The sequence below is a fragment of the Artibeus jamaicensis genome, unplaced genomic scaffold (assembly GCF_021234435.1).
Source record: "Artibeus jamaicensis isolate MK-2021 breed Jamaican fruit bat unplaced genomic scaffold, CSHL_Jam_final contig_241, whole genome shotgun sequence".
NCBI classification, from domain to species: Eukaryota; Metazoa; Chordata; class Mammalia; order Chiroptera; family Phyllostomidae; genus Artibeus; species Artibeus jamaicensis.
In genome coordinates, this window is record NW_026521509.1 from 690,417 (window position 1) to 705,696 (window position 15,280).

Genomic DNA, 15,280 nt, shown 5'->3' on the forward strand with positions numbered 1-15,280 from the left:
AACGAATGTTGGAGAGGGTGTGGGGAAAAGGGGACCTTAGTTCACTGTTGGTGGGATTGCAGACTGGTACAACCATTATGGAAAACAGTATGGAATTTTCACAGAAAAATAAAATTGACCTGCCTTTTGACCCAGCAATTCCACTGCTAGGATTATACCCCAAGAATCCTAAAACATCAATTTCAAAGAACCTATGCACCACAATGTTCATAGCAGCACAATTTACAATAGCCAAGAGTTGGAAGCAACCTAGGTGCCCATCAGTAAATGAATGGATCCAAAAATTGTGGTACATATACACAGTGGGATTCTATGCAGCAGAGAGAAAGAAGGAGCTACTACCTTTTGCAACAACATGGATGGAACTGGAAAGCATTATGCTGAGTGAAATAGGCCAGGCATTGAAGGACAAATACCATATGATCTCACCTTTGACAGGAAGCTAAAGAATAAAACAAACAAGCAAACAGAATAAAAACAAAGATGCTGAAATAGAGAACAAGTGGGCAGCGACCAGAGTGAAGAGGGAAGGGAACTTAAGGGGAAAAAGGGGGAGGGATTTTGAGGAACAAGTATAAATGACACAGAGATGAGGACTGGGGGGGGATGGGAGGGAGGGGGGAGACTGGACGGGGGGTGGGGTTGGATGGGAGAAATAGATAAAAAAAATGTACTTGAAAAGTAACTAAATAAAATTTAATATAAATAAAGATCATTCTAGTTACAAGTACAAGTGAAACAGTAGATGTTGAACAGGATTTCTTAAACTGCGAAATATGGGAGTCTAAGACAGTGATAAATATAAGAATGAAAAAAGGCACAATATAGCTCTACTTATTAGGGCAAGAGCCTAAAGGATACTGAGCTGAACTGAAAATGTTTAAACCAAAACCAGTCTAAGGGCTAGATGGTGAAAGAGCAGGCACAACAAAAGGCTCTTGCCTCAGGTTTCTTGGGCTCAAGATCTGGCTCCAGCACCTTACGAGCTGTAATCTTGGAAACAGTATTTAACCTCCAGCTTTAGTTATCTCATTTTTTTAACATGGTGATAATAATAGAAGTTCTTCATCGGATTATTGCAAAGATTATATCAGATAATATGCACAGTGCAGAAAAAGCAGTCAATAAATGCTAGTTATAATAATGATGATGATGATGATGATGATGATGCAGTGGCTGGTGTGGCTCAGTGGACTGAGTGGTGGCCTGAGAACCAAAAGGTTGCTGGTTCAATCCTCAGTCAAGGCACATGCTGGGGTTGCAGGCCAGGTCCCTAGTAGGGGCGCAAGCGAGAGGCAACCACACACTGATGTTTCTCTCCCTTTCTTTCTCCCTCCCTTACCCTCTCTGAAAGTAAATAAATAAAATCTTTAAAAAATAATTCTAATAATGATAGTAATCAAAATAACATTTATCCATTATTGTGTTAGCTTGAGCAACCCATAAGGAATAATAAGTGTGTGATGAAGGGAGGCTTCCAGTATGATTAAAATTTACAGTGTAGTGGTGTCAACATTTTCCTAAAAAAAAGGAAACATATACTATGACTAAGACATGAGAATGTTAATGTAAATTAGTGTGTTTTAAAAAAATTCATTATTTTAGGGCAAATCAAATCTTATCTTCATCCTGAACAATGATGTGTTATAAATGATATATGCCTCAGAATATGGGCATAATTGGTTTGACATGCAATTCTTCTTTTGGGGTCATTAAAAACAATTAATTGACTTCATTGTCATGTTCCTTTAAAATTTTTACAGAAAACTTTATTGCCTGTGCTGGAGGAGCTTCTGAAAAGTTACAAAGCATTGCAAGATAATTTATAACTCAATACCAGCTGAAAAATAAAAATTGTGTATAATCTAGGACTTAAAGAGCTTATTGTGACGCTAAGTTGTTAGGGAAGGATAAGATGGAATTTCAGTGAATGTTAAAAGAGAGATTGGATATAATTAGGTTGAGAGGTTAGATAAAAGAGTTTTGGAATTTGAAAATAAGCTTCAGTAACAGGTAAAGACATTGTTTAATGTTGAACGCAGGGCAGATAAAGTTTCATTTCTATAACCCACATTTTCTTGGAATATAAAGGATTTCAAACTTGATACTAGATTTTTTAATTTTATTGAAACAAGCAATAAACAATGTGAAATGCAGAAGGAGAGAGCAATAAACTTAATGCTAGTTAGCACACTATGGCTCAAATCCAGGCTCTGGCATTTGCTACCAATAACACGAGGGTCAGTCAGTCAGCATTTCCAAGCCACAGTTTGCTGAACTGTGAAGAAAAGGGATAACAATAGCTTCTTTCCAAGGTACTGGGAAGATCTTATGAGCAAAAATATGTGAAGAGCAAGCATCATAATTACGCCAACTTCAACGTGAAATTAGTAGTCTACCTATTTCTCTCCCACTTTCTTGTCCAAATGGCACAAGCAAATGAATCCAAGATGTAATTCTAATCAACCAGAAGCACAAACACAGGGAAGGTACCTTATCCAAGTGGGAAACAAGTCAAAAGAACTTGAATGTTTGTAAACAGATGGGTTGGTGGTAAGCCTTTCTCCTGTACTTGCCCCAGTTGCCCTTGAGAGCAATAGAAACTACTTGGCCTGCATTAAGAACATGGAATGTTTTCATGAAGAATGTTTTCAGTTGGACCTTACTTAACACTTCAGAATGGCAACCTTGGTGTCCTTAGCACCAGGCTGCAACCAGTTGAGGAAAATGAGAGTTGACAAAAAGAATATAGGACAAGCATGCTGGATGTCTATGAGATGGAAAATTACAGCTCTTTGTAGGCTGAGTCTCACTCTAGGAACTTGGAAGCTGACATCTTCCGTCTGAATTATAACAAGATGAAGAACTAGCTGGGATTTTTTTCCAGGCTCCTGAATGTGAGGAGCTATTCCATAAGTGTACTGACATTTTAGGCAAGAAAACTGCCCTACTGCTGCTGTGTACCTGCACATAGAATGAGCTGCTTTTCAGGGTTTATTTGCTGGATGCATTTGTTGGGTTTTAGGGAGAAGGTATTGGTGGCTTGTTTCTTCTTGTTCCTGAATTAGTTTTCAATTTCTCTTTTAATACCTTCTCTGAGGTATGCACTATTTGGTATCCAAATACGTGGAGGTTTTCTGATAACTTTTGGTTATGCATTAGTTGAAATAGTTTCTATTGTTTCTTATTCATGTTTTTTCTGTTACATATAGTCTGTTATTTTGTTCACCCAGTTATTCTTTCTAGTTAGATAGTGAATATTTTAGCCCTGGAAGTTTTATTTGGTATTGTTTATTTTAGCCCTGGAAGTTTTAATTTCTCTATTGTAACATTCCTTATTTATACTCTTGTTATTCTTTAGTTTTCTTTTAATCATTAAACAAATTCATAATAGCTATTTTAAAGTATTCATCTGCTAATTCCACCATCTCTGTCATATCTGGATTGCTTTCCTTTGATTAATTTTTTCTTGTTATAGGTCAAATATTTTTTTCTGCCTCTTTGTTATCAAGTACTTTTTCTCTCCTGTATCTGAAACATTACAGTTTGTTTCACAGTTGAGTGCCTGGGCTTTGTTGTCATCATTTTCTTTATTCAGTCACAGAATGATGGCTTTGTTTTGGCAGAAAGGTAACTTATTTGCAGATCACTGCTATTCTTTTGAGGCTTGTTTATAAAGCTTATTATGGTGAGTCTATGGTAGCCTTTGTTCTAGAACTAGATAAGTTCCGTTCATAAACTGTGGCAGTTTGAGGTGTCTACTGAACTCCCAGGGTGTTAAAAAAAGGTCCCTGCATTCTTTTTTTAAAAAAAATATTCTGTTGATTCATTTTAGACAGAGGGGAAAGGAGGCAGAAAGAGAGGGAAGAAACATTCATGGGTGGTTGCTTCTCACGTGCCCCCTAGTGGGGACCTGGCTCACAACCAGGGCACATGCCCTGACTGGGAATGGAACTGGCAACCCTTGAGTTTCTAGGCCGGCACTCAGTCCACTGAGCCACACCAGCTGGGGCTTAATGGCAAAAAACACACATTCCCTAGTCCTCTGGAGGTGCCGATAATCACTCAGCCCCCTGGTAGTCCTCTTAGATAGTCGCGCTTTCCTCAGTTGTTGTTGCTCAACCTAGAGAACTCCTCTCTTTGTCCCCACAAATGCACGACTTAAAACTGGGCTATAGTAAAAATAAACTAAGTGAATAAATAGGCGAAACCCTCAAGTGGTCACCTGTGTAGCATTTTAGAACTCTTTCTGTACATCACTGTCCTGTATCTGATAACCTGCCCTGGAAAATCTAGTTAGCTGAGTAGCCTAAAGTTCCCATTTCTGTTTCCTTTTGTCTCTTATTGTTTATAGGGAAAAGAATGTTTCAGAACTAGATACTCTGTCATAGCCAGAAGTGGAAGTTTGAATCATTCTTCAAAATAAATGTTTTAACCTCAAGATTGACATGGCCATTTAAGTCCGTGGGGAAAATATGTATCGTTACAATAAATGATGTGCAGACAAATGGGTTGTCTTGTGTGAAAAAATGCTAAATTGTATCCCTGCCTCAAAACTTATACCAATATAAATTTCTAATGGATTAACATTGAAGTGTAAATTAACAAAATTTAAAAATTTACAAAAATGGAGAATTTAAAATGAACTCTATACATTGCAAATATTCAGTAGGTTGTTTTTTCATTTTTGAAAAGAAGTTTTTTAGTTTGAGGTGGTCCTACTTGTTTATTTTTGCTTTTGCTGCATTTGCTTTTGGTGTTATACTCAAAAACCATTGCCAAGAGGCACTTTCCACCTGTTTTCTTCTATTAATTTTGTGGTTTATTCTAAATCTGTGTTTTCTTCTATTAGTTTTGTGGTTTTACTTTCAAGTTGCTAATCCATTTTTAGATAATTTTCATGGATGGTGTAAGACCATGGTCAGGTTCATGCTTTTTCTTTCAGTTGTCCGGTTTTCCTAACACTATTGAAGTGACTGTTCTTTCCCCATTGCATGTTCTTGACCCATTTGTCATAGATCAATAAACCCATAATGGCGTAAGTTTATTTCCAGACTCTATTCTGTTCCATTGACCTACGTATCTGTTTTTGTACCAATACCACACTGGTTTGATTACTGTAGCTTTGTAGTTTAGTTTGAAACCAGGGCATGTGATACCTCCCTCCAGCTTTGTTCTTTCTGTTTTGGCTGTTTGGCGATGTTTTGTGGTTCCATAAAAATTTTAGGATTGCATAGCAGTTGAGACATTCTTGTTCATTTTTACAGTGCCATAATAATCTAATATGTGGATAAATTAGTTCATCCAACCATACCTTAAAAGCAAACACTTAAGTTCTTTAGGTTTTTTTTTTTTTTTTTTGCTGTTAAAACTAGTGCTATGATGACAGTCTTGGAACACATCACTTTGTTTCTGCCACATCTTTGGAATGCTGGCATTGAGATTGCTATGTCAGAAAGTAAGTGCACAGATAATTATTGTAGATGGTGTATTGACAATAACACATAAAATTATGAAAAGAAGGATAGTTGCTTTGAATAAATATAAATCAAAACAAAAGTGTTCCATGGGAAAAATGACTGCTAACAAAAAAGCAAAATGAAACTTCAGAAAAATATGTGAAATTCAAATTATAGTGAACAGACCAATATCTGTTGTGTTTAAAAATCTGTCTATATAAATACAAAAATATAGTAGAAAAAGTAAACCAAGTGAAATCATCAAGATCTTAACTTTTTGTCTCTGATTCATATTCTCAAGGTTCATCTGTGCTGTTGCAAAGGGCGGTATTCCACCTTTTCTGATGGCTCAGTAGTGTTCCATTGACCAACATTTCAGTTGTCTCCATGTCTTGGCCACTGTGAATCACACTGCAATGAACACATACTGCATAAATCTTTGTGAATGTTTTCAAGTTTCTCAGGTGGGTACCCAGAGATTGATGGGTCATTTGGTAACTTTATTCTTAATGCTTTGGGAAACCTCACAAAAACACACATATTGTATGATTCCACTTTATATAAAGAACCAAGAAGAGTCAAATTCATAGACACGGAAAACAGAGTCGTGGTTACCGGGGGCTGGGGAGAGAGGGAAATGAAGAGTTATGTTTTAATGTGTATGCTGTTTCAGTTTGGAAAGATCTCAGAGTGGACAGTGGCAAAGCTTTTACAACAATGTGAATATACTTAACACCACTGAACTGTCACACCTAAAATGGTAAAACAATAAATTACATGTTATGTATATTTTACCTAAAAAGATTAGGAAACACTTGCTCCTGGAGCCAAAGAGATCACAGTCTTTTGAGTAAGATGGAAATATATGCCTCTATTATTTTCCCATGTATCCTTTTCATGGTATATTCTTGACAAGAAATTGATACTCTTGTCAAGGGATTAAAACAGTATATATCAATTTGCTCATTTCCTAGCTTTTTTCTTATTTGCATATTTTGCCCCAAGGAGAAGTTTTATGATTGGCCTGTCATTCATTTACTATCAGGCTCACAGTTGGAAGGTGCTGCACAGCTTTTTCATGGGAGATAGTCTTGCTGTGCATTAGCCGCAGATGTTTCTCTGGGGAAATAGTACGGGAGGAAAAACAAAATAAATTTCGGATTAACTAACCAAAAGTCCAGATGCCTTTACAGCATACAGACCTGGATGCATATGCTGGTATATAATATATTAAAATAGTTTTTTTCTGCAGTATATTTGACACTAATCAAAACAATATAACATTAATTATTCAATATAGGACACATAATCTGACATATTGACAATACTTCATTAGTTACTTTAATCAGATATTGCATTTTAAGCTCTTACATCAAATAGTTCATTAATTAAGACAAGAAATGTTGCCAATTATGATAAGTCTGGGTCTAGAGAAAAGCAACTACTTGCACAATTAAGTCGATACAGCGCAGTGAGGCAGTCATCCCAAATGTGATTCCTCGTCCAGGTTGATGGGATTAATCACTATAGTCAGGGTAACAAAGTCAACAACTCCTGCTCTGAGAGGAAAGGACTTAATCTCCAGATACCACCAAATGTCAATAAATCCACCTGAATCCAGCATAGGAAAACAGAATGACAGAAGAGAATATATTACCAACCTGTTATATCATCCAGACATTCAGAGAGGCTTTCAGGGCTGATCTAAGAGGCTTTTTGAAGCACAAGATTCTGTCCTCTGATTTGTAACTATAAGCAGATTTGGAGTAGTTACTAAGTTTCCCTATGGTCTTATATTTCATGAATTAAATTATATACTTACTCTTCCATTTAGCAACTATTAATAAGTAAAGAATTTGATATGTGAGAATATACAGCAGCACATTTTAAGTTTTCAGTTCTTAGTGCTGCACATTCATAGTTTCTTCCTGTGATTTCATAAATATGTATAACTCCACAGGGACTGAGCTCGCAGATAACACTGGGCCCCGTATATTCATACACATATGACATCTCTTCTCTATTGAATATTCCACTTGAGTTTTTATGAGCCACTGGTTAGAAAATACTTTGTGATTTATACTCCAAGATTTAAATTATCCTTCAAGTAATGGCATAAAAATGTTATTATATATGAATGTGTTAGAGAACATTTTTCCTTGATGAAATATTTCCCCCAACTTGGTAGTTTTGAATTAAAAAAAATCCTCTGGGCTCCAATTTCATTCCTGGGATGAAAATTCTTATTTTTAGGAGAGAATCACTTTGTCATGCTGTTACCGAACAAGAGGTCCGAGGGAGGGGCAATACAATATTTGGCCCACCTAGGGATGCCCAAAACTGCTATACAACAGGGGCCCCTCCCCAAAAAAACCAAAATACTAATATCTACTGGGCCCTTCTGTCCGCCGCCAATTGGAAAGACATCTCTTAATGCCAGAGATTTGTGAAAAGGAAACAAAATGTTTATTTAATGCTACTCAGGCCTAATGCCACCACTAAAATATCAAAGTCCTTTAGGGTATACACCTACACCCACACAGCGCTCCCTTCTCCCACTGTCCCAACTCCGGGTACCGTAAATCAGGAAAAGAGCACACGTCTGTGTTTCAGGCTGCTGGCAACGTCAGCTGTGTCACTTTGCAGGATCTCAAGTTAATCCAAAGTACTGTGGTACCCTCTCATGGTCCACTGGCAAGAGTCCTTTGTACCCAGTTCCAGTCAAAGTCTCCCTTGCTTTTCAGGCCCTGCGGCCAAAGGGGGCACCCCAAAGCCGCATGGGCCTCTTCTACCAAAGTTGCAGGAGTCCGCACTCCACCAAAAGCATGTGGCTTTCTTCTTCACCTGGCTGCAGGGATCTCCATTCTGGCAAAGCTGCGTGGTTCTTCCCTTTCACCTGGGAAAGAGGGGGTCCGCACTCTGCCAAAACCACGTGGCTCCCTCTTTCACCTCACCAAGAGGGGGTCCTCACTCTGCTGAAACCGCATGGCTCTCCCTTCATCTGGCCAAGCAGGGGCCCTTCATGTCTTGGAGCCAGTCTTCTCCAAGCTCTTACCCAGGCCTTCTCACTCAGGAGTCCCTTGTTACCTTCTGAGTCCAAACCCTTCTCACTCAGGAGCGCAGCCCCTAGTTCCATCCTGAGTCCCTAGCTACTCCCTTCTTCCTCAGGAGTGCAGCCCCTCGTTACCATCCTGAGTCCCCAAGCCCTTCTCACTCAGGAGTACAGACCTTAGTTACATCCTCCTGAGTCCCAGTCCACTACCTTCTCCCTTCTGCTTCAAACTTGGCTACTGCTATTTAACATATCTGTGAAACCAGTTAAAGTTATAGATATGTTAAATAATCATTCCAGAGGTTAGCTGCAAAACTGTTGCTATGCAAAACAGCTCTCAATGGCCTGGCTCCATTCATCCCTTCCCCCTGGGGGGGCGGTGAGGACATCTTATATGTCTCTCCAATATTTCTATACACTTTGAATTCTGGACACCTTTCTAAATCTTTTTTTTGGGGGCCCCCTGGCTGCACCCTGTATCAATGCCACAGTGTACTTTTTCTTGATACATATGAGTAAAAAGTGTAAATGCAGAGGTTATAAAATCTGTCCCATAGGCTGACCCTTGATCTCTTAATTTCTTCTGCATTTAAAAAAATATTATATGCCCATACAAACATATTAGTATTTAGCCCCTTTTATTTCACACAGATTGCAGCACACTGCATACATTGTCCCACACCTGGTGTTTAAATTGAACACACGTATCTTGGAAGACTTTCCTTCTTAGTAAAAGGTCTCCTTCATTCCTTTCAACGGCAAACCAGAGCCCTTCTGTATTTCTGATACAGGGTGCAGCCAGGGGGGCCCCCAAAAAAAAGATTTAGAAAGGTGTCCAGAATTCAAAGTGTATAGAAATATTGGAGAGACACATAAGATGTCCTCACCGCCCCCCCCCCAGGGGGAAGGGATGAATGGAGCCAAGCCATTGAGAGCTGTTTTGCATAGCAACAGTTTTGGAGCTAACCTCTGGAATGATTTAACATATCTATAACCTTTAACTGGTTTCATAGATATGTTAAATAGCAGTGGCCAAGTTTGGAGCCAGGGAGAAGGTAGTGGAAGGGGACTCAGGAGGATGTAATCAAGGTCTGCACTCCTGAGTGAGAAGGGCTTGGACTCAGAATGTAACTAGGGGCTGCGCTCCGGAGTGAGAGCGCCTAGGTGAGAGCTTGGAAAAGACTGGCTCTGTTGTAGACGATCGGCGGGTAAATACACACTCTCGGAGTCCAGAACCGAATTGATAAAAATTTTAATGGCCAACGATTTTCCTGCGCAGGGGCGAACTTCCCCAACTGTGACCAGAGTCACGTAGCTACTCAGAGCTACAAAATGGAAGTCGCGCCTGGCTTACAGACTACTGGGTATTTATATTTTCTAGCAAGCAAGCAAAGGCATACAGAAGCAGAGGTGGCGGTTACCTATTGGCTTATTTAAAAATGGCAAGGGTCCCTGATTGGTGGGTGCTGCTGCTGGCAGGCACTTTCTGGTGGCCCGGGTTAGTTATCTTATTTGGCTAGAATTTTAAACCCAATTGTTCCCAGATGTTTGTTCATTACCCTGTTCCAGGAACTGCAGATTTAGGGTTGCGTAATGCCCTAGCTTTAATTTTCCTAGCTGGGTATAACAGCTCCAGGACATGAAGGGTCCCCGCTTGGCCAGATGGGAGAGAGCCACGCGGTTTCAGCAGAGTGAGGACCCCCTGTTGGTGAGGTGAAAGAGGGAGCCACGTGGTTTTGGCAGGGTGCGGACCCCCCTCTTTCCCAGGTGAAAGGGAAAAACCACGCAGCTTTGCTAGAATGGAGATCCCTGCAGCCAGGTGAAGAAGACAGCCACATGCTTTTGGTGGAGTGTGGACTCCTGCAGCTTTGGTAGAAGAGGCCCATGCGGCTTTGGGATGCCCCCTTTGGCCACAGGGCCTGAAAAAGCAAGAGAGACTTTGACTGGAACTGGGTACAAAGGACTCTTGCCAGTGGACCATGAGAGGGTACCACAGTACTTTGGATTAACTTGAGATCCTGCACAGTGACCCAGCTGAAGGTGCCAGCAGCCTGCAATACAGACGTGTGCTCTTTTCCTGATTTACGGTACCCGGAGTTAGGACAGTGGGAGAAGGGAGCGCTGTGTGGGTGTAGGTGTATACCTAAAGGACTTTGATATTTTAGTAGAGGCATTAGGCCTGAGTAGCATTAAATAAACATTTTGTTTCCTTTTCACAAATCTCTGGCATTAAGAGATGTCTTTCCAATTGGAGGCGGACAGAAGGGCCCAGTAGATATTAATATTTTGTTTTGGGAGGGGCCCCTGTTGTATAGCAGTTTGGGGCATTCCTAGGTGGGCCAAATATTGTATTGCCCCTCCCTCGGACCTCTTGTTCAGTAACATTTCCTTTGTTTGAAAGTGATTAAAGTAAGCTGTACAAAGCCTCAGGAAATACAGAGTAATCATCTGGAGACTGGGCAGTTTCTCCCTGTTCTGTTTTAAAAAAAAATTTAAGTTTCTAGGAGACCATTCTGCGTAGTGTGGGCCCAGCCCTCAGTGGCAAACATTTACTGCAAAGAAAGTTCTTAAAATCCATGCTAAACCTTCCAAGGACTAGTGTAACTGGTCCAACCACTTTTCCCTTTTCATTTGCTAATATCTTTCTTCTGTGATATGATTCGCAGCATTGGCTCCTTTGTTTGCTGTAAAAGGTAACCACCTAAATCGAACTTGTGCATAGTAAATGAGGACCATCTTGTAATGTGCCCAGAAACCCAAAAAAGGCCAGTCATGGCAAGGGCCATGGCTTTTGCTCCCCTTGAGAGAAAAGCCATGCTGTCCCTTTTCCTCCACAGGATGTGGTGGTCCGTGTGAATGTCTTGTTTCATCCATAATGACACAGATACTGTGGGCCAGTGCCTGCATCATATTCATTTATCCATAATTTACTCAACAAGTCCTGTACCCCTATCTGTCAATGGTGAGGTGACTTTGGTAAATCATATCAGACAAAGATAAAAGGCACTAGATTGACTGTGAAAACTTGCTTTCTCACCTTTCCTATGTCCCTTACTCACTATGTGACTTTCTATGTAGTTATGGAGATGAGAAAGTGTCAGATATAATGCCTATCCTCAAGGACCTCACATAAACTATTAAGGAAAATATATGATAAAGGGTGTACCCAAAGGCCCCCCCCCGCCCCCGTTACAGAACAAGAGATCCAAGGGAAGGGCAATACAATATTTGGCCCACCTAGGGATGCCAAAAACTGCTATACAACAGGGGCCCCTCCCAAGGACAAAATACTAATATCTACTGGGCTCTCTGTCCGCCGTCAATTGTAAAGACATCTCTCAATGCCAGAGATTCGTGAAAAGGAAACAAAATGTTTATTTAATGCTATTTAGGCTTAATGCCTCCACTAAAATATCAAAGTCCTTTAGGGTATATGCCTACACCCACACAGTGCTCCCTTCTCCCACTGTCCCAACTCCGGGTACCGTAAATCAGGAAAAGAACACACGTCTGTGTTGCAGGCCGCTGGCACTGTCAGCTGTGTCACTGTGCAGGCAGGATCTCTCTCTAGTTAATCCAAAGTACCGTGGTACCCTCTCATGGTCCACTGGCAAGAGTTCTTTGTACCCAGTACCAGTCAAAGTCTCTCCTGCTTTCCAGGCATGGGGCCAAAGGGGTCACCTCAAAGCCGCGTGGGCCTCTTCTACCAAAACTGCAGGGATCCGCACTCCACCAAGAGCATGTGGCTTTCTTCTTCACCTGGCTGCAGGGATCTCCATTCTGGCAAAGCTGTGTGGTTTTTCCCTTTCACCTGAGAAAGAGGGGGTCCGCACTCTGCCCCAAACCACGTGGCCCTCTCCTCACCTGGGCAGTTTCCCCCTCATGTCTTGGAGCCAATCTTTTCCCAGCTCTACCACCAGCACTCACACTCAGGGGCGCAGGCACCTAGTTACATCCTGGGTCAAAGGCCCTTCCTCCTCCCTGGCTCCAAACTTGGCCACAGCTATTTAACGTATCTGTGAAACCAGTTAAAGGTTATAGATATGTTAAATAACCATTCCAGAGGTTAGCTGCAAAACTGTTGCTATGCAAAACAGCTCTCAATGGCCCTGCTCCATTCGTCCCTTCCCTCTGTGGGAGGGGGGGGTAAGGACATCTTATATGTCTCTCCAATATTCCTATACACTTTGAATTCTGGACACCATTCCAAATCTTTTTTGCCTCCCCCTTGGCTGTACCCTGTATCAGTGTGAGTTGGAGGAGGGGACACATAGAGCAGGAACATGGAGGGCTGTTTTGTATAGCCACAGCCTTGCAGCTAATCCATGGCAGGGTCATTTAACATATCTATAGCCTTTGACGGGTCACTTGGATATGTTAAATGGCTGTGGCCAGGCTTGGAGCCAGGGGGATGAAGTCACTTCCCCCAAGATGTAACTGGGGGCAGGTCCCCCAAGTTACAGCGCTTGCGTAGGGGCTTGGAGAAGATTGGCTCTAGGACATGGGATGATTACTGCCCAGACTAACGATGGCAGTGATATGGGAAACTTTGAAAAACCTCTGTTTAACCTTTATTTGCCCAGGCCCCAGGTGCCCCAGAGAGAATGATGGGGCAGTCTGGGAGGGCAGGTGGCCGGATAGTCAGTAGGGCTGGGACTAGCACCCCTGCTGATAGAACAATTGTCACATTCTGCTTCTGTACCCCATATTTGTCAGGTAAACAGGAAGACCCCTAATCTATATATTCCCCAACAATCCTTTGTTCGGGGCTCAGAATTTGGAGATGACTCCACTGGGCCCGTGCACGTTAAATAATAAACCTTGTACTCCAGAATCTCTCGGTGTCTGGTTGCTTCATTTTCCTATAACAGCAGCCCAGTAAACTTGTAATAATACAGAAATAGTGGCAGGTGTAACTGATCTTGGGAGGAGTCGGAAATAGGGGTACAGAGGAAGATAGGTGCGAGGATTCAAAAGCGGGACACAGCAGCCATTGAGGGAGAGAGCCACGCGGTTTCAGCAGAGTGAGGACCCCCTCTAGGTGAGGTGAAAGAGGGAGCCACGTGGTTTTGGCAGAGTGCAGACCCCCTCTTTCTCAGGTGAAAGGGAAAACCACGCAGCTTTGCCAGAATGGAGATCCCTGCAGCCAGGTGAAGAAGAAAGCCACATGCTTTTGGTGGAGTGCGGACTCCTGCAGCTTTGGTAGAAGAGGCCCATGTGGCTTTGGGGTGCCCCCTTTGGCTGCGGGGCCTGAAAAAGCAAGAGAGACTTTGACTGGAACTGGGTACAAAGGACTCTTGCCAGTGGACCATGAGAGGGTACCACAGTACTTTGGATTAACTAGAGAGAGATCCTGCCTGCACAGTGACACAGCTGACGGTGCTAGCTGCCTGAAACACAGATATGTGCTCTTTTCCTGATTTACGGTACCCAGAGTTGGGACAGTGGGAGAAGGGAGCGCTGTGCGGGTATAGGTGTATACCCTAAAGGACTTTGATATTTTAGTGGTGGCATTAGGCCTGAGTAGCATGAAATAAACATTTTGTTTCCTTTTCACAAATCTCTGGCATTGAGAGATGTCTTTCCAATTGGCGGCGGACAGAAAAACCCAGTAAATATTAGTATACCGTCCTTGGGAGGAGCCCCTGTTCTGCAGCAATTTTTGGCATCCTTAGGTGGACCAAATACTGCACCCCCTTGGACCTCTTGTTCTGTAACATATGTACACTAAGTAATAGATAAAATATGTTAAAGAGTGAAACAATAGAGGTGCTAGAAAGGATGATGACTGAGTTTCCTCAGGAAGATAAATTTGGAGATAGCACCTGAAAGGTTTTCTTAGGCTCTGCGGAGGAAGAAATGCCAATCAGCCATAAAGTTAGGCAGCATAGAGCTTTATTGCGGTTTGCGCACCCAGGCGAGGTTCTCTGGTCCGCAAAGTGAGGCTGAAGAAGCCGTGCCCAAACAGGGAATGTGGCGAGGTTTTATTTTGGTTGGCTCTCTTCATGGGAGCTGGGGATTGGTCCCCTTTGAACAAAGAGGCAATATATCACTGGCTCCTGGGGCTCAGGTTGCTATTAGGATATCCATTTTGGCAAAGCCCCTTGTGTTGGCTCCCTGGTTTGATGTCAGCTGTCCTTTCTGAGTTGTAGTTCAGCCGCCATTTTGTCCTACCCTGCCCATCCTGACAGCACCTATGATTGGAGAGATACTCAACTATTCACCAGATTTCATATTATGATATTTGAGGAAATTTACATTATTCAATACAAAACTTTTCTCACATTTAAAAAATGTCCACTTTAAATTTTATTTGCAGCTAGACTATGTTTCCAAACTGAGACTCAGAAGCAGGTAGATTAGTACCAAAATTCTCTCTCTATTAACTGCTGCAATTTTCCTTCTTTCTGGCAGCAGTTAAAAGATAATTTGAAAGTCCATCTGGAAAATATTTACAAATAATCTTTAGTGTTATACAAATCACACCATCTTAAGCACAAATGTCATTATAATGAAAATCACTGGATAACAAAAATATTTAAACAGCCATAGTAACAGGACATATGCATATTGGATTAAATAAAACATCTGTGATAGATTGATTCTAATGTAATTATCTATTTATATTCAACTATTAGTGATACTAGAAATTGCATTTTCACCATATAAGCTTTTTCTCAAAATGACAACCTCTTTCTCTCTTACAAATTATAGTTGTATATGTGGTGAATGAAAAATTAACTTAAGGATGTGCAGATTTATATACTTG